Below are 26,630 nucleotides of genomic sequence, written 5' to 3'. Positions count from 1 at the left end.
AGTGCTGGGAGAACGCTTGGACTTGATGATCTTACAGGGCTTTTCCAACCTAAACAATTCCGTGACTTAGTGTTCCACTGTGCTACGTTCAGCGTCCCCCGGCCTCCTAAGGATGCATTGTTTGTCAGCTTTCCTCCTTCCAAATTCCTTGTTTGTATAGTGGCAGCTTTTGTGCCAATTCTTTTTTTTTTTTTTTTATCCTTTGCCTGGAGTTATTGGCAGAGCTAATTAACTACAGAATATAAAAGCCTTGTTCTCCAGGGCCGAGTGGTGTGGTCCCAGAGCAGCACCAGTGCTGCCTTGGGGCCTGGGGAATGAGCAGAGAGGGATGGGTTGCCCGAGGATGGGCAGAATATCTTCACAAAGAGGTACCAGGTTTATTCCAGCAGTGAATGCAATCCTTATTCTGAGGGGGCCACGTGTTGCATCCTTCCTTGCTCTGCTCCACGGCCACACAGATGGCACTGGCTGTGCTCACAGGGGCTGGGGCACGATGGATGCTGATGGGTGAGAGGGGAATTGCAGGCTCACCTGTGCCTGCGTGGCTGTGAGGGGGCTGCGTGCTGCCTCTTGGTGTGGATGGGTGCACGGGCTCAGGGTACTCCTCCCTGCGTTCACGGAGCTCCGCCACTGCTGGGAATCACTGCAGGTGAGAAGAACGGCGAGTGGGAGACGGGCAGCCCCTGGGGCAGGCGTGGTGGAGAAGGAAAGAGTCCCCCCTCCACCTCCAGGCCTGACCTGGCCTCTGGCTGTGAGCTGTATGAGACCAAGATTTTTCCACATCCAGAAATGCTTGAGGAACTTCGTCTTTTTTTTTTTTTTTTTCCCTTTTTTTTCCCCCTTTTTTTTTATTGTTGGACAAATGTCTGCTCCTGACAGGAAACATGACTGGATTGAGTATAAAATGCTGGCGCTGTCCGTGCCGCCCAGCCCAGCCCGGTGTCGGTGCCGTGGGGCGGGGGGAGCCCCACGCGCGGGTCTCCGGCGGCCGCGGGGCTCTGGCGTGGCCTCAGCCCACCCGCGGCGCCGTGGGGTGGTCCTGGGCAGCCCGGAGAGAGGCGACAGGGAAGGGACAGACAGGGACAGGGCACCAGCGCCGCAGGATGTGGGTCCCCGGCCCCCTCGCAGCCGTGCCCGTGGGTGCCTGCGTGACTGCGAGGGTGCAGAACGACTCGTGGGGAGGGGACACCCCGCCCCTGCCCGGGCACAGGGACGCTGCCCTGGGCTCCTTCCCTCTCTCGTTTCGCCCCTCCAGCCCCAACTTCTCCCCGCGGGCATCAGCGGAGCGCCAGGAGCGGGGCCCTGCGGGAGGGCAGGGCCGGGGGGCTGCGCTCCCCTGGGCTGGGGGGAAGGGAGACGAAAATCGAGACGAAGCAACAGCCTCCAGCTTTTCCCTTCCTCTAATCTTGCTTCACTCCCCTTGCTCCCTCTCCCTCCCTCTCCCTTTCCCCTCCCTCCCTCCCTCTTTCTAATTCCTGCCACTAGCTCGGAGCCTCATTCAGCAGCCGCTGCCGCTGGAGTGTAATAGGCTGAAGATGCTGCCGTGCCCGCTCCGCGGCCACTTGTGAATGGGACTTGCCTCGTCTCCCTCCTCCGCAGGCGGCCAAGGGACGCCGCCAGCCCCGCCGGACCCGCAGGTGAGCGGGGGGAGCCGGGGGAGCCCGGCGGGGGCAGCGCGGTGCGGGGAGCGCTGCGAGCCCCGCAAGGGGAGAGGGACCGCGAAGGGAAGGCGAGCGGCGGGGGCCGAGCGGCTGGGCGGCTCGGAAAGGGGGTGCCGAAAGGGGGATGCTCGCGGGGCTCCCCGAAGTTGGCGGCAGCGGGGCCGGGCAGGTGTGCGGAGCGGAGCCGAGCGGGGCCGGGCGCGATGCGGGCGCTGCGGCGGCCGCGGGGCCCCGGGGCGCGCTCGGCTCTCCGGAGGGAGAAGGAAAACGCTCTGGCAGACGCTGCTTTTTATTCTTTTTATTTTTTTTTTCTCCCTTCCGTTCTTGCTCGGGGGCGGGGAGGGGGAGGGCGAGCGTTTGGTCGTTTTAAAATGTTCCTCTGGAGAAGCAGATGCCGAAAGCCCCGAACTGAAAATCTTTTACTTGCGCCGTAGCTCCCAGGCACGAAATGGATATGCAGGAATTAGGAGTGCATGAAACGAAGACTACTCTAGCCAGAATGAAAAAGGGAAGGACTTTGATTCATACCCTTTCCCCCCTCCTATATTTATTTATTTAATTATTTTGCTGGCTTTCAAACGCATTACTATTCACAAGGTACCAAAATGGTATCTGTCTCTAGCACGGGCTAGTCCAAAAAGCATTAGACTCCTGGGTGATGCATGCATAAGCACATCCCCAAGGAAGGTAAAATAGATCAGGCTGCGGGTCCCCATAAATACCATTAAGTTTAGAATAAAAGTGCTTCCTGTGCAGCCCTTCGGGAGCACATATAGCAGTCTGACATCATGATACAAATGCCTTCACCTCCTATAGAAGTCCCCCTTTATTGTCTACTCTTTTAAATATTCATTTGGTGAGGAGAGTACCAGTATATGCTGGGAGAGCTGCTTTGTACCGCTGCTACAAAGGACAGAGTGGCTGTGTAACACTGTATTTACCTACCCAGATATCTGTGACAAAGGAACCTCTTTAGCAAATGAGGTCACTAATTCAGAAATTGGCCCTTTATGAGGAGAATGCTCATTTCTTTTTCACGTTCCAGTTACTAGCAACTCCCTGGGAAAGACTTTCTTCCTGTTGATTTGTGATGGTGATACGATAAGCTTTTTACAGACTCCGTGCCTCTCTATTAAGAAATTAAATGTTTTGAATTATTTAATAATGGAACTGTTGAATACGAGAGGCACAGCCAGGCTCAGGAGCAGGGAAGCACGCACTCAGGCACTGCTGGCTGTCCATCTCTTTTCCCCCTCCCTTGCTCTTCCGTCTGCCTCAATGTTTCCAAAGTCTGTGTGATTCTCCAGGTAAATACTTTGTTCTCTTTTTCCGTGCTGGCTAACAGATCCCAATGAATAAATTGCCTTTCAGTGTAGAAGTCCTGCAATAATTAATCTGACATCTGCCTCAGCCAGGTCTGTCTGCTGAGGTTTGGAACACAAATCGATGCTTGTGCTCGGTCCTTGGACTGATTTTATAAGCGGAGATATGTGCGAGTCCATGGCAGTGGAACTGCAGATGTTTGCTCAGGAGCAGCAGATCCATGGCAGAGCTGCACAGTTCGTGTGGCTGGGAGAGGGGCAGCGAGAGCAGGGGGGAAATTGGCAGCACAAGATCTGGTTTGACTTCATGCCTTAACACACAAGGCATTCTTGCAGCACATTTCTGAGTCTGGAAAAGTCTATGCTCTAGAAAACAGAAGTTCCTGGCTGTAGTTCAAAAGCAGTTCTCCTGCCTCTTGCAGAAGAACAAAATAAAGTTACAGAACTAAGAACAAGATCTTCAGTAAAAGAATTGGAAATTCCTTAGGAAAATTTTACCTAAAGGACATCCTTCTTTGGCAGGCTCTTGCTCTTAGGCCCTGAAATAGGATTTTTATTTATTTATTTATTTATTTTACTTCAGCCTTGCACATCAGAGAATGAGCATGAACAGAGAATGCTATTTATAGGCTTCTCCACATCAGCTTTAACTTTGCTACAATTACAAGTGTTGCCTGTCCAAAAAAATCAGTAGGAACTAGATTACTTCATTAGCAGAAACTCTGCCACAATAGGACATGCAAAGGGATGAGATAAGTCATTGCAATTTATCAGCAGCAGTTTCAGAGGAAAATATGTTGATTGAAAATGGTTGATTGAGAGATAGGACAGCTAAATTAATTTTTCTTCTGCATAACAATATGGGGAAACTGCAAAGATTGGAGTGATTTCTGTGATTTATCTGATAAAATGCTTTAGAGTATATCATGTGATTTCAGCTTCAATTAATATGCTATTCTGACAACATCTGACATATTTAATTTAGTGTAAGGAACATATGTGAAGTTCAGAGTTACAGTAGACTGAGACTAGCATTCTTATTTTCTGTGTAACGTAACAGGACAACTTGACAAACAAACCTTTTAGTGATGAGAATTCCACAATAGAAGCTATTTCTAGCTCAGACATCACAGACATTTCAAGTCATCTCACACCTAAAACTAGCATCTCTTCTTTTTGGTGAACCCCCTAACTGAATTTTGAATCCATTTTGTGAGCTGGATGTTTAGTGAAATATCTTCAGCGTGTGAGAAGCAGAGGTCTCATCTGGAATCAATTAATTTGAAACAGTTTAGCAACATACTTCCTGGACTTTGTGTGTGTGTGTGTGTGTGAGCTCCTCTACCAGCATTTTCAGCTAGAATCTGTCTATAATTTCTTATGCCATACCCATTTTTATGTTTTTAATGGCACTTCAGCCTTCATTGTTCCTTTGTTGGGGCCAGCCCAAGGCTTGGGGACAGAAATGACAAGATGGCCATTGATTTAAATGGAGACTGGGTCGGGCGCTTTGCCTGGGTGAATTAAGAGGACTTTATGGCCATTTTATGTCATCTATGTCTTTTTACGTCAGATACGTTATCTCTTACCGGTCGAGGAGCACTGTAGCTGTCCGGTTTGATACATGCTGGACATGGAGTAAAACTCTTTTATAGTATTTTAGGAGGAAATGTAGCAGTCCTGTGTGGGGCTTTGATGCTGAGGGCTCTTAGGCTGTGAGCGAATCGCTCCGTTGGGTGCATTATCCGCGGGTGAGGGAGGGCTTGGATCCCTGTGGCTGCTCCGAGGGGCGCGGGGCTGGCGGCGGCCGGGCTGCGGCGCCGCGGGCGAGCAGCAGAGGGCAGTGCTGGCCCGCGTGTTCCCGGCGCCCTTCCCGCACCGGGAGCATCCCGCGGGATGCGGGGCCGGACCCGCCGCGCTGCTCCCGGAGCCGTTCCCGGCTCTGTTCCCCGCACCGGGAGCATCCCGCGGGATGCGGGGCCGGACCCGCCGCGCTGCTCCCGGAGCCGTTCCCGGCTCTGTTCCCCGCACCGGGAGCATCCCGCGGGATGCGGGGCCGGACCCGCCGCGCTGCTCCCGGAGCCGTTCCCGGCTCTGTTCCCCGCACCGGGAGCATCCCGCGGGATGCGGGGCCGGACCCGCCGCGCTGCTCCCGGAGCCGTTCCCGGCTCTGTTCCCTGCACCGGGAGCATCCCGCGGGATGCGGGGCCGGACCCGCCGCGCCGGGATCACGCTCCGCGCTGCCCGGGGTTTAGCAGCCCTCCAGCCGCTGCATCGCCTCACCTGCAGTGGCACGGCACCGTCTTGGCTCTGGCGGAGGAGTTTTGGGATGCTGGAAGTCAGGCTTGTCTGCAGACAAGCTGACTCCACAGCTGGAGGCTGGGTGTGGAATAACCCCCCTCTTGGAAGGGTTTTGCTCTCTCTTTCGTCCCTTCTCTAAGGCAGTGCCGGTTCATGCCATGCCAAGAGTAGAGAGGCGGAAAAAAAAGATACAACAAAATAAAATTTATTTCTTTCAGAGATGTTATCGGGTTAGAGAGATCTTGTAAAGACACCCTTGATAGGAGGAAAAAAAAAAAGACATATTAGGCCAAATTGGACTAGTTCAATCTGTACACATCCAGATCAGTGGAGCCTACAGCTGAAGGACTGAATAAAGCAGATTGGTCCAAATCACTTCCATATATCCTGCAGCACCTTGGAATACAAAAGATGTTGTCACTACCCATGATTGGAAATCAGAGAGCCACAGAATGGTGTGGGTTGGAAGGGACCTTAAAGCTCATTTCCTTCCACCCCCTGCCATGGTCAGGGACACCTTCCACTATCCCAGGCTGCTCCAAAGCCCATCCAAGCTGGACACTCACCAGCAAGGACATGCATGACTGTACAGATGTGAAACGGTTGCAGGCATAGAAAGAGGCTTATTCCACCTGCCTTCTTCTGACACTCTTCAAGACATCCTCTCTGGGAGTGTTCCGACAGACTGGATCTTTGATTTGACTCAGACCAACCACATTCCTGTGTATGAAAAGAATAGACCATAAATAACAAAGTGGAGAACTCTACAATATTGCAGAACATCCGCTGTGTGCAGCCAGAGAAGTTCATTCATGCACCTAACCCAAGTTCTTGCCTACAACTGATGCCAAACCCAGGCAACACAGTGCCATGATAGCTGTACAATTTTCTGTCAATGGCCTGAGAGAGGATATTAATTAAGAATTATTGTAGAGGAGCAACCCTTGGCGAGAGTGTCAGTGGCTCCTGCACAGGGAAACAAGTGGGCACAGGAGACCTGTCAGTGTCCATCCTCTGTGCTGCAGGGCAGGGAACATCCCTTCAGCTGCTCCCTGTGCTCGGGCTGGGAGGAAAACTTCGGGCTGCCAGTGCTGCTCAAGGCCCTCCCGAGAAGATTCCGCAGGGCTGGGACATTAGCAGGGACTTTAGCGGCGCCTTTCGAGCCAGCAGGAGTTCAGAGACGAGGATCTGGAGCCGGCAGCCGGCAGCCGTGCTGCTGAGCCGTGCCCAGGGGGAAGGTGACATTAAGGCTCATTTTGCCTCACAGGGGCACCGGAGCTCCTTCCACAGCAGCTTGGGTGGCGCGGTGGCTCCCAGGCATCCCCGTCCCGCTGAGCTCTGCCGGCCCCACGAGCCATGATTTAGCTCCTCGGTTTTAAAGTGCTGGCTTAAGCAAATTCTAAGGGGTTTTTGTGTGTGTGGTTGGTTGGTTGTTTTTTTTTTTCCTCCAAAGTCTGGCAATGAGTGAGAGCCCTCTCCCTTCTGAATCAGCAAGAGTTCATCAGAATTCTTAATTGGAATGCAATGGCAGGCAGAGTTAGAGTGGTAGAAATCAATGTAAATGGATTAAAAGAAAAGGACCAAGTAACTGAATGCAAAAGAGGAGCCAGGATTTTCCAGAGTGATTGGTGAACAGTGCAGCAAGAGGTTCCCAAATAGAATTCATTATTACGATGATGATTTAATAGTTCATCAACAGGTAGACTGTATCCACATTATAGGTAAACCAACAGAAATTGTGGATCATGGAGTATTATAATGCTGACAAAATTGAACAGGACTTTGATATGTGGATTTCAGCTGCAGGAAATGCCTATCTAGACAGCAATTACAGTTAAGGTTTCATTAAATTGTGTTGGTGCAGACTGACACCGCTGCCATGAGCCCCCAGTGCTGCTGTGAGGACATTGGCCCGTGCAGGGGAATGCTGGAGAGATGAGCAGGAGGAATTTGATTCAATAACCCTTGAAAACACACAGGTTTTGTGTTTGCGAGCTGCACAGCACCGAGCATTTAACTCCCCTATCCTTGTATGGTGCAACTGGTGCAGGTTTTCGTGCCCCATGAGCAAGCCCAGCCTGAACTCAGTCTGGCTGGGTCAGCTGTGCACAGGTTTGTTCCTGGATCCTGTCCTCCAAACCAGGACAAACAGTAAATCTGTGCCGTGCCCTCTCACAGCCCCATTGCCTCCCACGTGAGCCCCTAATCACACAGTCTGTGCTGGCCTGGGAAGCTCAAAACTTCCTTAACTCTGTGCCAATCCCATTGAAGGGCTGCTTCTTCTGCGCCACATTTTAGTGCTCTTCCTTCCACATCAGATATTCCAAGTGAGAGAGTTACACTTAAGGTTAAACTGCTGCCATATAAACTCTGGTTCAACATAATTTTGATCCCAGCGAGGCTGCTGATATATACTTTTAAATAAAATCAAACTTCAGAAACACATTAATTGGTCTCAGTGGTTAAGTTAAATAGTTAAATACATGCATACATATCATTCTGCCAAGGCTAAGTCATTAGTTCAGTGGAAAGCAGAAATGATAGCTCTATTGGAATCAGGAGACCAAACCCTATTTCCATTAATGCTAACTGTTTTATTAATACATGCATGTGTCGGCATTAAGTCATAAATTTAAATGGTCTGTCCCTTCTTGATTTAAAGTAATTATCTCACAGATCTTGGCTGCTGAATGAGTAACTCAGTTACTCCTTTCATCTTTTATCAACTAAGTTTTTATTTTTTTTGGGTGTGCGTATAGACATTGCAAGGCAAGCAAAAGAAATAGAGCTTGTGCAAAGCTGGCTGGGATTTGAACCAAAAATAAATGTATTTTCATTGCCCAAGTAAAATATCTGTAACCATGCCAGCCCCCAAACAAGGATTCCCAGACCTTTAGTCACAGACCTGCCTGCATCTTATGTGCACTTTGTACACTCATTTATAGAAGTGACTGGAAAACTTTGATGGAAGCAACAAGTAAGGCTTGCAACCTTTATATTGTTCAAGGGAAAGGACATTCAAAAATTTATCCCTATTTTTTGGACATAGTTTAATTTGATAAAGAGAGATCCTGAGATAAATACAGGACTTTGAATGGCATTTAGAAGTTAAGAATGGTCCCATTAGAAATGGAAAAAACAGTTGAAGTGTTGGGATTCAACTCCAGGGTTCAATCTCATCCTCTCCAGAGCAGTGCTCCCTTCAGAGACCTGACCACACACTGGTGCAGTTAAATATTTCTCAGCATCACTCAGCTGAGGTGAGAATGGTAGCTGGCCATTGAAGACAAGGTCTTAGGGCATTTCTTCCTCTCAGGGCACTGCCTGGCCAGGCAGGAATGACTGTGAGCTGTTTTCCTGGAAGGAGCAGTATCAGAGCAGCTGAGTGCTGCTGGGTTAACTCAGCAGGTACAGAGCACTGATCAAACCCTCCCATTTCATATTGCATGAGCCACAGGGATCAGCAGCCTGGTGGAACTGAGAATCAGTCAAACATTTATCCAGTGCACACAGAGAACAGATATTTTTTATGATAATGGCTCCTTTCCATTCTCTTTCAGCATATTTTTCTTGCAACTGAAATTCCAGAGAGGATCTTCAATATTTCACATTAGTGAAAAGTCACTGTTCATTCACAGTTTCAAACCCAATTTCTCCAGACGTAAGAGGTTCCAAAATTTTGAAAAGCAGCTGAATAATAATTTTACTTGAGGCTCTGATCCAAAGAGAAAATTTTGTCCACTGCTGATTGTTGCCTTTTTATTTGTTACTGTTCCAATTATAGCTGGTATAGCTGGGAGAATATGGCTGATTAGTATGCATTTCAATTCTTTTTAGCACGGTGGCAATTTCCATAGCATTTCTTTTTCTAAAGCCAGAAGAAAACAGAGCAGGCAGTGGCATTTGCATGCAAACAATTTGTCATTTACATACAAAAGGGCTGATTGGGTAGGAATACATGTGGCTATAGGTCAGACAGGATGGTCATAATTGCTCTTTCTGTCCTGAAAATCGTAAATTTTGCAATATTTATATGAAAAATTATGTTCATAAATTCATTATGTTCGTGTTTCAAGTATTGAGTTACAAATCCTCTTAGAGATCTTTGGTTTTCTCTGGTGCTTTGGCCCTGTAGGTGAAACTGGTTTTAGCTGATCCGCTCCTCAGAGCTTCCCAATCCTGTGCTGCAGGCCACAGTCCTGGACAAACAAAGCTGATTTGGGGAATTCAGAGCTAATTGGGGCACCTGCATGACCTGGGTCACAATGAACCATGTTCAATAGTTAAGGCTGATGTCTCTGTGCCCTTGGAGTCCTGCCTGTGCTCCTGGGCTTGGTTTGGGGTCTCTCAGGTTCCTGCACCTTCAGCTGGAGTTCACTGAACTTGCTGATATGTGGATGCGATTCCTTGGCCCCCACTTTATTAGATCCTGCTCTCCCTCTGCAGCTCCAAATCTAATATTCAGTGAACATTTCACCTCCAGAATTTTCCACTTTTCAATGCAAACTTTGCCCTCTTACAACATCACCTTTAGCAGGTACAGAGGCCTCTTTGACCTTTCTTTTTTATTTTCATATTTCTCCTTTACTCAGCCATCTCCACTTGTGTCCAAAAGTGGAGGCATTCTTCTCGGCTTCCTTGGCTCAGGCTTATCCAACGTTTGCCTTCTCCTCTGGCTCTTCCTACTCCCTGAATTAAGTGAGGTTTCCATGCCCAGCCTGCAGGGCAATCACACCCCTTCACAACAAGCTTGGAGCTGATGTCCAGTGACCTTCCGCTGACATTATTTCAGTTCTTGGATCCAACAGCAAAACCTCATTTTTCTGTGTGTTTGTCTCAGTATATGTCAAAGTGCTGGGAGCAGCTAAAATTAGTTCCCAGTACATTCAATGACTTCAATAATTATTTACTTCATAAGAAAATAAAACTCCACATTCAAACGAGGCAACAGAGTGTGATCTGAGAAATACTTAAACACCCTCATGAGAGAGGAAATGGGAACCAGCCCTGCTGCCTTACTAGATATGTGCAATATGCATCTGTCACATGGAAATAGGGCATGATGAACTCCATGGAAAATGTAGCATGAGGATTTACTCCAGGCTGCAGTGATGTGCTGTCATTCTGGAGCATCACAAATTACCAACTGGCTGCTGGCTTGGGCTTTAAAGGAGCAGTCAAAACACATGAGGAAAATCAAAAGTCAAAAGTCAAATTGCTAATTTTTTTCCTCATGGCATGCACTTGACATAGATTTCCACCTTATTGTGCCCTTCAGTGTGGATTTGTACTTTTCGAAGGCATGGGTAATGTCCACCTTTGTCAATGCATGCTCAGAACTTTGTTATTGTTGTTAGTAGTCTCTTTAAATAATTTTTATGAGCAGATGAGTTTAAATTGTTTATCTGATGTTTGCACTTTGCTGGTTAAATTCAGACTGGTGAACCTGATCTAAACCAGAGAAATTGTGCTGGAGTCCATGGGGTTATTCACTGACATTGGGATTGTTGATCTGTGCCCTTGATATGGCATTTCAAGGAGTTTCGGTTGTTACACTGATTTTGTGTCTGAATTTAGGTGGAGTTGTGCATCCCAGGACTAAGCCAGGTTTTGGTCCTACCAGAGTCAGGAATGCTCTCAATGCACCATCAGATGGATGAAATTACACTGATATTTGCTTAATTATCCAATCAAGTTCAACACGAAATTAGTTGGGCTGAAATAACCAAGTCGGCAGAGGAAGTGCCAGCTCTGAGATTTACCAAGATTTGACAGATGCTCATTGCTGTGACCTTGGTTTTTTGGTTTTTTTTTATGAGCTGGATGTCAGGGAGAGTGTTCCTGGAATTTCTGCCTTCCTGGGATCCTGAGGGCTCTGACCAGACTGTGCACGTCTCCCACCAGTGACGGACTGGGTGCATTCTGTATTTTGGTCACAGAGCTGTGAAATCCTGCTCCTGACTGTCCCCACAAACAGTCTGGGGAACAGCTCAGCCTTTATGGTATTCCCCTTCAAAAATGAGTGACCAGCAAGTAATTTCTTGGAAGTTGTACATCATAGGAGAGCCAACAAAACTCGGGACTTTTAACTTCTATTGACTTTTTTTTCCCCAAAAAATTTACAGAAGGTCATTGATACTTTTTAAGAAAATAATGTAAATGAAATTAATCATGTGTACAAAAGACTTTTCCATTGCCATTTGATCATTTTGCCTACTGGAGGGGAGAAGGAGAATGTTTTTGCCTAGAGGTATCTCCCATCTGGAAATCACATCCATTTTTACTAGAAATGAAACCATTCAAAATAAACTGGAGTAAAGCTTGTGTTTTAACTGTTTCCATGTGCTTTAAAGTAGGCTATATTTAACCCGTAAGTGCCTTGGGCATTTTATTACTCTGAGTTAATGAATGCTAATTGCTTGTTGAATTTGAGACCAGCAGCTCCTCCTTTAACGCTGTTCACTGGTGTTACCAGGAGTGTTTGCTCAAGGAGGAAGGTTTCCCATTTCACATGTTAGTTATATGTGCTGCTCCTCTGGCTCTATGAAAAACGCATAAAATTGTGTCTACATTGACTTCTTTTCTCATTCTTACCAATTCATTATGCACATTTCCCCTCTGGGCTTTGCAGAAGGCCCCAAGTTTTATTTTCCCACAAATCAGAAACATCCCAAATTTCTAATAATTTATCAAGCATTTTACACGTAAATACTTGGCTTTCCATCTACATCCTCATGCCCCCAAATAATTTGCCTGTTATCTAGGGGAAGGCAGGCATGTTCATTATGCTTTTTGCAGCCTGTATCCCTGTGAATTGAGATGTCACTCTGCATGACAGGGATCCTTTCCACAACTGTACTGTGAAGGACAGATGCCTTTCTGCTGTGAATGGGACCAGAAAAAGTCCTGTTGCAGAACTGTTTTTGCCACATCTGAGTAGTCTGGTGAGGTCATTTCCATAATCCATGGAACAGCTGCTAAAATTAGGGATGTATCCATAGCTGTGTTGTTGGAGCTGTGTAGGGAACTGAGTGAGAGATCGCTATACACTAATTATGCCTTCTAATTATGTCCTTTTAGTAACCTCCTCATGTCCCGAAAGAATCTTAGAATGAATGAAGAGGAGCCTAATTCCTCATTTATGGAGAGGAATTCTCTCAGTAATCATAGTCAGAATGGCAAATCAGCTGAGAGCACAGCGTCTGCATTGACTTTAGTTTCTGTTTTTGTGCAGCCAGCATGATCAGGGCTTTGACTTGGTCACGGCCCAGATGATTTCATCCAGGTTCTTGCATTGAGGAGAGGGAAGGCTTAAATCTACTTGGTTTTCCTATTTGAGGAGTGTTGTTTCACCTGACTAGAGGAGTCTGTGCCCACTCACTTTTCTTTTGGGGGAAATAGTTGGGAAGCATGAACGTGATGAAAACTCCTGCATTGCCAAGGCAAACCCCTTTTCTTCTCAGCAGCATTGTTATCTCTCAGTGTCGTGCCATCTAAAGAGCAGCTCCCAAAAATTAATATTAAGACAAGTTGACTAGACTGGGAAATAATTTCAGCTTGTTTAAAAGAGAGAGGTTCAGCCTTTCAATGAGCATGCCATCAAGCGTGTGGTACAGGGATCTCCTGGACATACTGTGCCTACTGTGCTCCTACTGGAGCAGCATTCCCAAATGATGCTGTGGGGCTCACTTTGGAATGCCAGAACGCTGCCTGAAGTCTGCTACCCGAAGGGTTAAACCCCACGTGGGCCAGTTATCTGTGTGGAACTTCAAACAGCCACACTCGACATCAAAAAGGGACTGCAGCAACTCCTTGATCAAAGCTCAGGTAATTTAATTATTTGCCTTCATGAATCAAGGGGTCCTTGAACAAGCTCGGGATGCCTGGATATTAGAATATGGGAAATTTATTGTTTCACTCCTTCTAATATTCCAACATCAAAGAGAGCCTGTTCCTGAAAACAAAGAAGTGGGAAGTCAAAGAATTCGAGCAAAAGCTAATGTGGAGAGACTGAGTTTTCTAAGGTCTTTGTGAGCTGGAAATTAAGATGATTCCTGTGGGGTGAAGTATTTACCACTGTGATTCTTTGTGTCTGTTTTATGTAAGAAAACATCTGTCCCATGCTGAAATGCTCAGCTCCTGCTCCTGTACAGTCACTTAGTTGCCGTAGTTTTTCCCTGTTTCTCAGTTTCCGGCGATGTCTCTCATTTTGGGTTGCAAATCTCTCTTTGCCAAGCTCTGAGTGGCTCTCTGACCACGTCACGCTTTGAGATTCTAATTAGCACGGTGCAATTAGACTGGGCACCCTTGTGCGGGGGAGGCGGCTCCCGCAGCATCCCGGCCAAAAGCCGGGATAAATGCCGGGAGGGGAGGGATGCTCGTGGCTGAGGGAGCAGAGCTCAGTCCCGAGCGCTCCCTGTGCCTCTCACAGCGGCGGCGGCAGAGATAGTTCACAATTAATGAAGCGAAAATGGATTGGCATTTTTAAAACCCCAACCGTAGCAGAGAAACGTGTGCTGACACCAGAATGGATCATCAGCCCGCAGAACTAAATGTTGCTTTATTTCTAGGAGAAATTTGTATCTTTCCCTTTTCTTTTTATTTTTGCATTCTCTTTCCTCGGTCTGCCAAATTTTCCTTCTCAGCTGTGGGCCTGACCCCTCTTTTTTCCTTGTTCATGGAGCAAACATAAAATACTAGAATTTCTTCTGGTAAGTGCCAGCCTTGGTGTGTGTGTTGTGTGTTTATGTGCTACGTCATTTCTGCATAGGAGCTCTCCTTGTGCCTGCTGCCCTGGTTTTGGATGCGTTTGATTCACAATCTGCACCAGTCCTGTGTGTGAGGCTGCTGCTGAAGGCAGTGAGATGTCTCTGTGCTTCCTTGTATCGTAGCAGGAGCAAAAATAAATTAGTGGGAGACAAATCCACACAGAGAGGAAACAAATGCAGTCGCTATGTGCAGTGACAAATGTTTCTGAGAATGATAAAAAAGTTACCTAAATAGAAAATAAAACAGTGGCTCATTCCACCTGCTCGTATTTACCTGTGAGGTAAGAGCCACAGATTTCTAATGCTGCAGATCCTTTTGCAAATGAAAATCTTATCTTTAAAAATGCAATGGAATTTTTTAAGAGAAAGGGCTGCAAAATGCAGAATACAATAAATAAACTACTTGATTATTTTATACAACACAGTAAATAATTAAGTTAGCAATGCAGTATTCTGCAGCTCACTGGTGAGGAGATCTACAGAGTATTTTGTTTAAATAGTGAGACGATGCTTGGAGAGATGTTCCTCTGCTTGGTGTAAAGAAGGTATAACCTTCATCTATTGATTAACTGTAGAACAGGTCTATCAGCTCTGAGTATCACAGTTCCTTACAGACCACAGAATTTAATCAACTGTGCTCTGTTTTAGAGACATTTCAAATTCCTACAACAAAACCCAGGCAACTGTTATTGGAAGAATGTTTTGTTAGAAAGTTTTAAAACCATCGAGTCCCATTTTCCAGTTTCTTTAATTTAGACAGGGAACTTTTAAGCCTGAAAGACTTTGCTTTTAATTTCCATGAACTAAACACGGTCAGTTTATTACCAGGTGAGAACCTCATTCCTCATTTTCTGAGAAGTCAGCCAGCAGAAAGGTGATTTTTTCGCTCAAGGGGAAGTTGCTTTGTTAGGATTTCCCGTAGCATCCCAGACAGCCAGGCAGGATTGCCAAAAAGTTTTCCAGGCCAGGCTGGACAGGGCTTGGAGCAACCTGGTCTAGTGGAAGGTGTCCCTGCCCGTGGGAGGGGGTGATCTTTAGGATCCTTTCCAACCCAAACCATTCCATGATCCTGTATGGGAACATGCACCCCTCTGGAATGTCAGTCAGAGACAGCTGTGAGTTCTCTGATGCAAACAGGAGCTTATGACAGCCTCAGTTTGTGCCCCAGGAGCTCAGAGGTTCTGTGGGCAGTGGATGATGCAGTGGCAGAGCTCATGCCCGTGCCATTACCAGAGGAGGAGGAATTGATTAGCTATAACACACTTCATTAACACTGCACTTTCTCAATCATTGTAATTGTGGCTCTTCCCCTAAAACATCAAGTGGAGCAGGTTTTGTTTCAACCAAATCAATCTAATGTGTTAGAATTTACATAATTTCCTCTTATTCCGTTTATGGAGCAGCAGGAATTTTAATTTGCATTGTCTGTATAGTCTATAATCAAAGTGTTAAGAGCACAAGGTTTATTCATTATGTATGGCATGTGGTGACAAATTTGCATAATGGGCCACATCTTGCTGAAATATTCCTTCTTTCCCCACACCCACCTTGGCAATTTTGGCTATAACTGGTTTTCTATAAACCCGGTGATTCAATCACACAGGACTTTCAGTTCCTTGGAATATTTGTTGAGGAGAAGTATCCCTATAAAAATTAAAAGTGGATAAAATATCATCCTGAAAGAAGAGAAGGGCTAAGGGAAAGCCTTGAAAACTGGGCTGTGCTTCCTGATTTAGGGAGAAAGATGATATAAACCCGCTGTTGAGTGAAGGTGAACGCTGAGAACATGAACGGAAAGGTGTCTTTTATGTTTGTTGAGTGGCAATTACTACATAGACTCTTTGTATGAAAATTTTCAGGACTAAGTTAGGGATTAAAAAGCCATAAAGCAATTAAGGTGCTGTCAATGAAAACCTCCATCACAGACTGTTGTCTGCCAAGGCCAACATGTGTTTATGAAAATGAAATGCTTAGCAAAATTTTATTTTTTTTAATAGAAGATTATATATTTTAGCAAATAGAGGAAAAAAATGCAGGAGCTAAAAATATTATCTAAATGAGGGATGTAATGCATCTTTTGGTTTGGATACACAGGCCCTCTATGGAGCATCTCTGAGCATAAGATTTATCATTTAGATCTTCAGTTGCTGAGTTTTGGATGTGGCACTGTTTCATTCTCCCTTTTGCTGCCCAAGGATAGTTAGACTAAAATGTAGGCCTTTACACTTATTTTTATTATATCCAGCTATCTTACAATCCAACAGTATAAACAAATATCTTTTTTGTACTAACATGAACAGAAATTCAGGTAGTAGTACAAGATTTATCTACCTTTGATCAAAGCAAAGCTCCTGAGAGAAATGCAAAATATCTTTAGATGTTGGCAGCCACGCTCTTTGTAAGAGAGTACATGGACAGGTGTTTCAGTCCTTCATGGAAACCTTCATTCAGATAATTTTTTTAACACATCCTTAAATCCCTCATCTGAGTTCAAGAGTTTAAAGCTCCCGAAGTGCATTGTATTATTTTATCCCCTGCTAAGAAAAGGGGCTGTGGGTGTATTACATGCATGATGACTTGTGTTTGCAAGTTATGTAAGTGGAGGAGCAGACACAAATCTGACATCTGTGAATCTTTCAATCTCTGCTCGAAACTGGAGTGAGACTTTGACAAGACTGTTGACACCCAAAGTCTGCCAAAAGGCTTTTAAACAGAGTTCTGTCACCGTAGATACAACAACTGCACACAGAAAAAGGAGAGGGAGCACTCTGAGTTCACATCACCAAAGTTTTAAGATTAATGCCTAGAGAGAAGGCTGCTCAGTTGGTTTAGAGAGGTGCCAAAGACAAATGTAAAGCCACTTAGCCTTTGAGAGAAAGAAAATCCCAGAAAAGGGGAGGCTCATTTTGCACTGAGCTCACCTCTAAGAGGTCCTATTAAGGTGATTAAGCTGTAACACTCTCAAGCCCTAACAGTGGTCACTTTTTCCCCCAGCTTTTCACAGAAGTTGCTGTATGTGCTGCACAGTCTGAAAATCCCATCTCCTTCTGCTCTCCGGCTCCTCTGGCAAGAACTCTCTTGCCTACTTTCCATCTTTTTTCTTCCTTACTCATTTTCCTACTATTTCTCCACGTCTGTTAAATGCTGTTTAAAAATCTGAAAGGATCTACCAAGGTTTGCAGAGAGAGACACATAGAAAGGGCAAGTCTGTCTTGGTTGTCTATATGCCCAGCCATATTCCCAGGGATAAACTATGTGTGTGCTCAGGATTCATGTCCTTAGAGTGCTTCTGTAGGAGCTGCAGAGTTGCGGGTGAGGGAATGTGCACAGTTTTTTAATTATCTCCCCTCCCTACCCATTGTGGCCAGCTGCAGGCACCCCAAATTGATCCTGGGAGCCTTGCAGAATATTCTTGTCAAGTTCAAATCTCTCTTGAGCCGCACCCTGTTCTGGAATCTGCTCAAGCATCAGCACATCTTGCTGGTGATTAAGCACCAGCTGAAAAAACACCGGTTGGAAATGTCCCCAGAGCTCCTCCGGGCCACCTGCAGGGAGACAGCCTGCCGGGGTGAGAATGGCCGCTCCTGGAGGGCCAAGGAAATACAGGCAAAAGTGGAAATGTATGAAGAGATTTTAGGGGCGATACCAGTTCGTCCTGTCCGAGGATGTGCCTTCTCCGGGGAGCTGCAGCTGGAGGCTGCGGGAAGCACGAGCAGCTCTGTGTTTGTATTAATAGCACAGTGAATTAAACCAGCCAGGTCGGCTTGGGAAATCTCAGTCTGCAGCAGCACCTCCGAGCTGGCCTTGTCCCGCTGCTTTCAAGGGGAATAAGAGCTGCTGAAGCCTAAACAGTGCACTCAGCCTGCTACTGCCATGAGAATAAAATGCAACAGTCAGGGCAATATTTCTTAACCCAGCTCAGCAGCTCCCTGACTGCTATCGCTCCCAGCCCGCTCCCTGCAATTTCAGATACAGTTTTTCTTGTCTGTGGCTTCAGCAGCTGTCATGTAGATCAGGCTTCAGCCCAAATCTCTGTCTGTGGCACTCCATGTGAATAAGAAAAATGTGTTTTACAACTCGGTGTGAGAGATGGAAGAGAAATCAGATAAAGTTAAAATGTTTTACAAGTTTAGCGAGTTGTCTCTTGAAATGGCTACAGAGCTTGGGCAGCCGCTAAAATAAAATGTACATTAATCAGTTGAAATAGCAGCTATTTGTTGTAAATGCTGTGATGTACAATTAAACAGGACCACTTTTATTTTTCCAACAGGCTATAGCTAATCCAATTAGAGAAGTGCCTAAGATTAGGGTGATTAAAAACCAACCACACTTCCTTTCTAACCCCTGGAGGGACAGTTTGGCGCCCAGGCAGGAGAACAAGGGGATGGTTCATCTTTGAGTGGGATGTTGTGGTTTGGACAGGACTTAGGCAGCCTCGGGTCACTCACTGGGGCTGTTTTCCAATTTGTACTCTTCTTCTTTTGGAACATGGAATGGGATTTTTTTAAAAATCATATCATCCCGGTCTTTTATATTGCAGACATGTTCCTCTTCCAGGACCTGTGCCTCATTTCCCAAGCTCTGTTCTAATGGCACTTTGGGTTTTTCATCTTCTAGTGCACATCTGGAGTTTCCTACACTCAAACCTGCATGCTGCCTACATGTGATGGTGCTTTAGAGGCTGCACCTTTCTAATGTCCTTCTTTGCCTGCCTGAGTCAGAGTCCAGAAATTCCTGGTATTCCTCTTTCAGTCAGTAGTGCATAGAGGCAATTTCTTCGAGAGTTTACATGATAAAACAGAAGTGAAAGTAGAAACCCCTTGTTTTAAGTGCCTTTATTTATCTGGTGCTTTGAAACTATTAAAAATATTGGTGTTGATAGCTTTCAAAGGAAATAGATCTGCTGCAAATAGACAAAATATTCCACTAATGGTTCTTTCTCTCCTTGATCCTGTTTCAATCCAGGGACTATACAAGAAGTCCAGTTGGTTTAGACCTATTAAAACCTATTTAATAGGATTTTGGAAACTTAGTTTTAAATAGGGAAAGATCAGCAATATGACACTGCCAGCTTGAGAGGAAAAATGAGATGTCATGTACCTGAAATAAGTGCGACAAGTCTTTGTGAGGCAACGGCTGTATTTTTTCCCCTGCATGATTAGATTTTATAAATATCCTGCCGTGTTCAGGTGTGTTCTCATCTGCCCATCAGCAGTGCAGGGCTGTGCTCCACTCGCAGCTGACAAGCAGCCAGCAGCTGTTAATGACAGCACTGGGATTTTTGGCACCTTTGTTACAGTGCACTGACTCCGTGCTCACAGGGTAATTATCTCTCTGCTCTGCTCTGTGGCACTGAGCACAGGATGCGCATCACTGCTCCTTCCAGAAATTTCCCAAGAATTTCTTAGGATTTGTGGGGAAAAGGACCGTTGACTCTAAATATGATTCATGCATTATTACCAGCACCAATTCCGTGTTTCTCTTTTCTGAAGTGCTTTCAGAGAATTTTGGGCAGGTTACAGCATTGGGGTAGGGGATGATAAGCAACTTTATATATTCTTGGATAGCAAAGGAATGCTGGCACATATTTGTGTGGAAGGTGTCAGAACTTTTGAGGATGGTTAATAGGGTTAAATGCAGACAAAGACAAAGTCATGGAGGTGTTGTACCTATGATCTTTGTTTCATGTAAAGTTCTATCCTGCAGGAAGCTCTTTATGGGCTCCATCATGAGAGATGAAACGTAGGGTAGCATAAGCAGAGCCAGAGCAGGGAAGAACATGGATCCTCTTTGCTCCTTATGCACTCTGTCAGATGAAAGACAGATATAAAATTAATTCTTGTTTATAAACTTTCACTCCAATGTTGCTTCATCTTTTCAGTGCTTGAATCTTCTAACCTATGTCCCTACTGACTATTTTTCTATACACTCATACCATGGATTCTCTTTTCACTTTCTTGGTCTCCTTCAGCTCCATGAGATTCCTCCTGCTGATCTGGCTGAGGTCTGAGGGTTCACAATGCCGCAGGGACTGGGTTCCCAACCTCAGTTCAGGTTTTCCAGCACACCTACTGCAGGGATCTAATCCCCCTTTTGCTCTCCTTTTGGTTTTGGGTTTGCATTCCTTTTCTTTCTTTTTTTTTTAAAAAACTGTAATTCTAATTATTTCAAGCATAATTACATACTTCAACATTTTGAGAGTACTAAATGTTGTGCACAACACTTAAACAGCCAGTTAATACCCTCAGAAGCAGTGTCAGCAGGCTTTTGAAGAGGCCGTGGATTGCCCAAGGCAGCTGAGTGAGGAGCAGTGGATTACTGCTGCCACAACACTCACGAGGCACCGAGCCCAAGTGCTCCTCAGAGGAGTTTCTCCTGTTGAATGATCAAGATAAAGATGCCACAGCCCTCCTAGCTCACTCAGCCGCACAAGCTTTCATTGCCTAAACCTGCGCTGACCCCTCCAAACCAGGCTGGCCTGGGCTGCAGCCATGAGATGCCTCACCCCAAAAAACATCCTGGGTGAGTTGTTCTTTCTGAAGTCACTTGGAGGAAACACCATTGGAACGGGGACCTTTGAGTGAAGGAATACCAAAGCTTTTCTTAAGAGATTCTGATAATAAGAAAATAAAGGGTAGAATTTGTTGTATTACCCTTTTCAGATTTATTTGGCGTATTTTAGCTCAGAGAAGGCAAATTCCATTTGCAGTGTTTCTTCTGTATAAAGTATCCCTTGTGCTATTTCAGTTTAAATGGTGCATGTTTTTTATATTCTTACAGAGTCTGGGAAAGCCAAGGGGTGTAGATTGGATTCATGGACCTCTAGTGAAATCCATAGTCTTGTCCTTATCATTTAAAAATAAATTTTGTAAAAATTCTTCAAAGTATATCAGTTCACAAGATGTTCCTTGAATTTCATTTGTTCTCTTCCAATTACTTCAATATGACTATTTCAGTTCTGATTTCTTGTTTCTTCATTTCAAACAGAGGAAATGTAAATATTTTATTCCTGTAGTAAAACATTCCTTGAGGAGGTGTGAGAGTACTACAGAATGAGACAAAATTCAGCTGAAACTCTGTAATAATATCCTAAGGACCTGTTAAGTTTTCAAAAGAAAGAATATTAAATTAATATAGGGTAGTAGTTTCATTCAAGTATTTTCTTCAGATACTATGATATAGAATTTCAGTATTTATTTTTCTTTTTCTTGAACTGTTATTATTTTCTCCAGCTTCTTTTAGGATAATGTCAGGTATCTATTTCACTCATAAATCCAGCAGTTGCAATCCTTTATGCAGAAAAGAAAGGACATTTACTACCTCAAAGTGATGGTTTCTCAGATGCTAAAACAGGCAAAAATCATAAAGCGACAGACTTGCTGTAATTTTAGCTACTTATTTCCTGAAAGAAAAAAAGCCTTGAATTTTTAATTCAGAGGAAAATTAATTCCATCCCTTAGTATTCTTAGTAAATGACTCATGTAACAGTTTTCAGGCACCAGCAAATCTGTCTTTGGGTAAGACATAAGATTGAACTTCAGAGGAACTGCTGACACCCACACAGTATCAGTTGGACTCAGCTGACACTACTTGCCAAATTTTTTTCTTTGTCTGCCTCTTGTTTCTCTCTAGGAGAATATATGGATATCTTGGAAGTGGTATGGAGCATGGAAATGTATGTGCAGTTAGTGGGAAGCCTTCTGCTTGGTGTAACAGCAGTAGTAGCTCTGTCTGTTCTGCGGGATGGGAACAGGGAAATTCCACCAGAACAGACTCCTGGAGCTATGGAATAGAGGTGGCCTTTACAGGTCAGGGGGCTGAAATGATTCCTTCTTTTAATATTACTATTTGTAATTAGTTTCAGATCAGGATAGTGGCATGAAACAAAATTTTCTCCAAATGTAGAAGTTATCTCTTAAAGAAATGTACTCTCACCAAAACTTCTGCTCCAAGTTTGATGTTTTTTTGTGGTTCAAACTTAAAAAAGGAAAAAAAAAAGATTCTTGTGAAGAAGATATGTTTTGGGTCCTGTTCTGCAGCAGAAAGTGTTTGCTGATATAGTTCTGCCAGGATATCTGTATCAACAACGCTCCTTATTTTAAGCACAGCATGTGCTGGCAAAGAAATGCTTGTATCAGTTCATGGATAAAACTCATATGCAGAAATGACTTGGGTTCTGCCAGCTGAAAATCTTCTCAGCTTTTTGTCTTACACTGTTGTCAGTCAGGAAGGGCTGAGGCATCTCTGATGTAGGCTGGACCCAAATTTTCAGGGAGCCAGAGAAAGTGAGACATTGCTAATTTAGACATCTCCAAAGTTTCTGCTATTTTTTAAAAAAATATTTCTACAGTCACAATTTTAAGGAAACACTGTTATCACCAAGAGAAAGAGATGCCAGAGGAAAGGGATTTAAGGTCTTGTAGAAACTGACAGAAAAGGTTGATAGACTCTATGGCTAATGTCACATTTGCTAATCTAGAGAGATCTTAGTGAAAAATGTGGGTTCTTTTCCTCCCTCTGTGGATTCTTTCAAAGACTTGTTTTATGGCCTTTAGCCAGGCCATTCATCTCTTTACACCATCCCAGGTGGCTGTGCCCATCTCTTGGAATATGTTTGCACATGGTTTTAGAAGTCTGGAGGCTTTAAGAAGATAGGTCCTTCTGTCAAACCAGGAAGAGTTTCCAATCTAAGTAATCTGAAGTGGATGAAGACTTTTCTTACATAAAAGCTGTGTGCAGGAAACCAAAAGTCCGTGGATGTAACAGCAACCAACAGTGCCCTTCAGTTCAGAACCTGCAGGAGCTGTAGCTCACTGTGTACATCAATATTAAATTAGCACAATTAAGCACTTCTCAGCTTGGAAATGCCACTAATACGTTGCTGGTGAACAATGTGTCATTCATGCACAGTGTGACACAATCCTCAGTGCAAAGCACCATTTCCACTTTCCTCTGTAAAGTTTATAGGTGCAGAACATATTTACTGCAGGCCTGCAGTGCTTTTCTGTCTATGTCTGAAAGTAGGACAGAAAATAAGTGAAGAAAACTCTCAAACCTCTGTCCTGGATGTGTATCTGGGTCTGCCCATAGCTGTCACATGAGGATACTGCTACACCCTCTTGCTTCTTGCCCACAAGAAATTTTCCAGCAGCACACTGTGGCTCTTGAGCTTCTCTCAGCTGTGCAAAAAGCCCTCCATTATTGCTGGTACCTGAGGGAAGTGCCAGTGCCAGGCTCTTGCTCTTTCAGACTCAGCTGCCTGGCTTGTCTCTAGGTCAGAGCTGTGATGGGTGTTGTAGGTTAGGATGGGCTCGAGCTGCTGAGCAGAGATGAGACACCGAGGGAGATGCTCAAGGGTAGAAAAGATGCAAGGGATGGGAGATACAAATGCCAGGAGCATTGCTTTCCATGGGAACCTTTGAGGGGTTATTTCCCTTTCAGCATTTATGGTTTGTAAGCAATGAAACTGTGAGTTTGTGCTGTGGGGATGTAGTCCAAATACAGGGTGAGGATCAGCTGGCACCAGATCTTTTCTTTGCTGGCAGGTTAAGAAAAGTGCTTGACAAACATATTTTATATACTAATATATAGTATATAGAGAGTATATACATATATATATATACACACACACACACACACACTATATGTAGTATGTATATATAGTAATACTTACTTTTTTTGGTAATATTGACTTTACCATGAATTTCTATTCTGTTTGTTCATTGTTCTTTAGATTTAGTAGAAATGGCCTGCATTTTGGTTTCTACTCTGTGTATATAGGAGAGAGTTCTGACTCAGTGTTTTATGTTCCATATTTTTTTTACTGCTCTGTATTTCATAGACTGCTCTGGGTTTTTTTTTGTCACCTTCTCTACATACAAAAGTCACATGAATTAAGCAAAACGTGTTCTTTGCTTCTGGGGTTTAGGACTTAGAAGGTCAGTTAGGGCACAACAGGAGAAGAGTTACTAATGCAGATGTACAGAAGATACTTAAGGTTGTGAAAATTAAAAAAACATGTAAATTTTAAGGCATGCAAAATTTGCTGAGTTTGGAGTGAAAGGCAGGCGACGCCTTGGCACAGCGGTTGTCGCAATGGCATTTTGTCCATCCAGAAAAAGTTGTGCATTTCCTAAAGACACTGTGAACCCATCCTGCTGTGCCTCCAGCTGGAGCTGGTTCATCCTGAGCCCTGGTTAAACAGGGAGCAGTTATGGGATGTTTTATCTCCAGCTAAAAACCACCTGAGAAAAATCTGACCTGAAACTGGTACTGAAAACACATTTAATGCAAGACACTAAAAAAGTTAATATCAATTTATTGAATTGGAGTTCTTCCTTCCCAAGAACAGGAAAAATTTACTCTTTATCTGTGTGCAGTTTATTTGGAGAGGTACTAAATGGTGATGAAGGAGGATGGAGTGCTGCTAAATACTGCAGAGATGCGCCAATATCAGCCTGAGCTTCTGCTCACATCTTACCAGGAGTGCAGAATAATACACCAGCATGGCTTAATCTCTTAATAATTCTTCTAATGAGCTGAATTTGTGCTCAGCTTGTCTCCTTTTCCCTAATTTTGTGGGACTAAAATCTGAGAGTAAATCAGATGCCATCTGGTTGCCTCTCATGATGTTTGTTGTTTCAGTGCAGCAAAGCCATTTGTGTTGTTGGATAATAAAAATAATGCTAGACCTGATATATTTTATTTGGCTTCATATCAATGGAAATAATCATGACCAAACCTGCATTTCAGCTCAAGTGGGGGGAACTACAAAACCTCTCTGTACTGCTTGTGATTGAGGCAGCCATCATGTTTGATAATTATGGCTAATGATTGTTGGAAATTGGGATACAATTCATTTGGATTTGACAGCAGAAGTGTTGGGCGTTCAACTGGATGGAGCTAAGGAGAAATTCTAACTGTGATTACTGTGGTTTATCCAAATAGATGCTCCTACCTTGCCATAAAATCCTGGTCATGTGTTCTCCTTTCCTCAGAATTTACATGTTAAAATTACACAGGTGGATGTGCCAGGACACAGGGAATAGCTCCCAGTGCCAGAGGGCAGGGCTGGATGGGAGATTGGGCAGGAATTGTTCCCTGGGAGGGTGGGCAGGCCCTGGCACAGGGTGCCCAGAGCAGCTGGGGCTGCCCCTGGATCCCTGGCAGTGCCAAGGCCAGGCTGGACATTGGGGCTTGGAGCAGCCTGGGACAGTGGAAGGTGTCCCTGCCCATGGCACTGGGTGGGATGGGATGGGCTTTAAGGTCCCTTCTAATCCAAACCATTCTGGGATTCTGAGATTCTAAGAAAAATGTGCTGATTTGGTGTAATTAAAAACACAGAGTAGTTTTTTTTGAGTATTTTAATAGCGTTATTTAATTTTGTTACAAGAATTCATTTAACGAGTGTCATCCTACTTTTCCACTTGCAGTATGTTCATGCAATAATTACATACTAACATAATTGAAAATTAGTTAATTTCAGCAAAGGACTCAGCAAAGACCCATGTATGTCATCAACTTTCCTCACCTCACTTGACCACCTGCAAAAGGTCACTGACAAGCATTGTTAGTGCAATTGTGTTTATTCAGGCATTTCTTGTGGGCTGTTTGAAGTGTTTGGAGCTGGGTTGATGTGATGTACAAAGTGATGTGTGATAACCTTCAGTTTCCTAAATGGATCTGTAGTTCTTTGAGTTTGGATTCTGACAGGAATATTAGCAATGACAACTTGAAAGGTTGCCATGAATAGTTGCCCAAAATATGCTGTTTCAGCAAATGCACTTGATAATCTGAATTCAGGGAAGCATTTGCAGATATAGGATCTGAAAGTGTGTGAATTTGATCAAAATGTTTTAATAGGAAATTAATATTTATGGTGCTTTGGCAATATTTGCATAGCTTTTATAATGGCTCATGGGTGTATCAGACTATCTTCAATTTCTTATTATGGAGAAAGAATTAATTAGTTGGGGTAAGCAGCTAAATACGGACAAACCCCTCTGCTTTCAGGAGGCTGCAGTGAGGCTCCACTCATCACAACTGATTGCTGAGGTTGTATCCAGGAGCCCAAGGCACAGCTGTTCATCTCTGTAAGACAGAGCAGAGAAATCCACAGTTCTGCTTTTAATCATAAAATCACAGAATAATTAAGTTTGGAAAAGCTCTTTAAGATCATTGAGTTCAACCAGCACCACCGCCACGTTCACCACTTTGAGAAGACCCTCAGCATCCCACCAGAAACTGCCACTCCTGTAGGATCCCCCACTCAGCCTCGCTGTTCCATGCTCACACTGCTATTTTTACATTTGTTTATGTTGTCTCCAGATCCAGGACTGAATCCATCTCTCTTTGTTCTACTTAAAAGATGTCAATGGACTCAAGAATCTAACAAGCAATCTATCCTCACACTGCACTTAAAATACCTCCATTGTTTTCCTCACCCAAAGATAAAAATGGACTTGTGTGTCTTGCCCTCTATCATGAAGTTGGAAAAATGTGACTCTGTAGAAAAAAATCATTATAAAAATATCTTCAGAATTCCCAGCTTTAATCACTATCCACCCTTGCCATTGAAG

At 44.4% G+C, this 26,630-nt stretch overlaps 1 protein-coding gene across 1 annotated transcript in view; it reads left to right on the top strand.

The window, feature by feature from the left end:
- Positions 1 to 544: 544 nt before the first annotated feature.
- The window catches only part of CDH11 (cadherin 11), an 82,518-nt gene continuing 56,432 nt past the window's right edge, over positions 545 to 26,630 (top strand). The window contains exons 1-2 of the mRNA XM_039558180.1: positions 545 to 649; positions 1,486 to 1,637. The gene's annotated coding sequence lies outside the window, so the exon portion shown is untranslated. The remainder of the gene's footprint in view (positions 650 to 1,485; positions 1,638 to 26,630) is intronic.

Source organism: Corvus cornix, chromosome 11 (genome assembly GCF_000738735.6).
Source record: "Corvus cornix cornix isolate S_Up_H32 chromosome 11, ASM73873v5, whole genome shotgun sequence".
NCBI classification, from domain to species: domain Eukaryota; kingdom Metazoa; phylum Chordata; class Aves; order Passeriformes; family Corvidae; genus Corvus; species Corvus cornix.
This window is presented reverse-complemented; position numbering and strand designations above follow the sequence as displayed.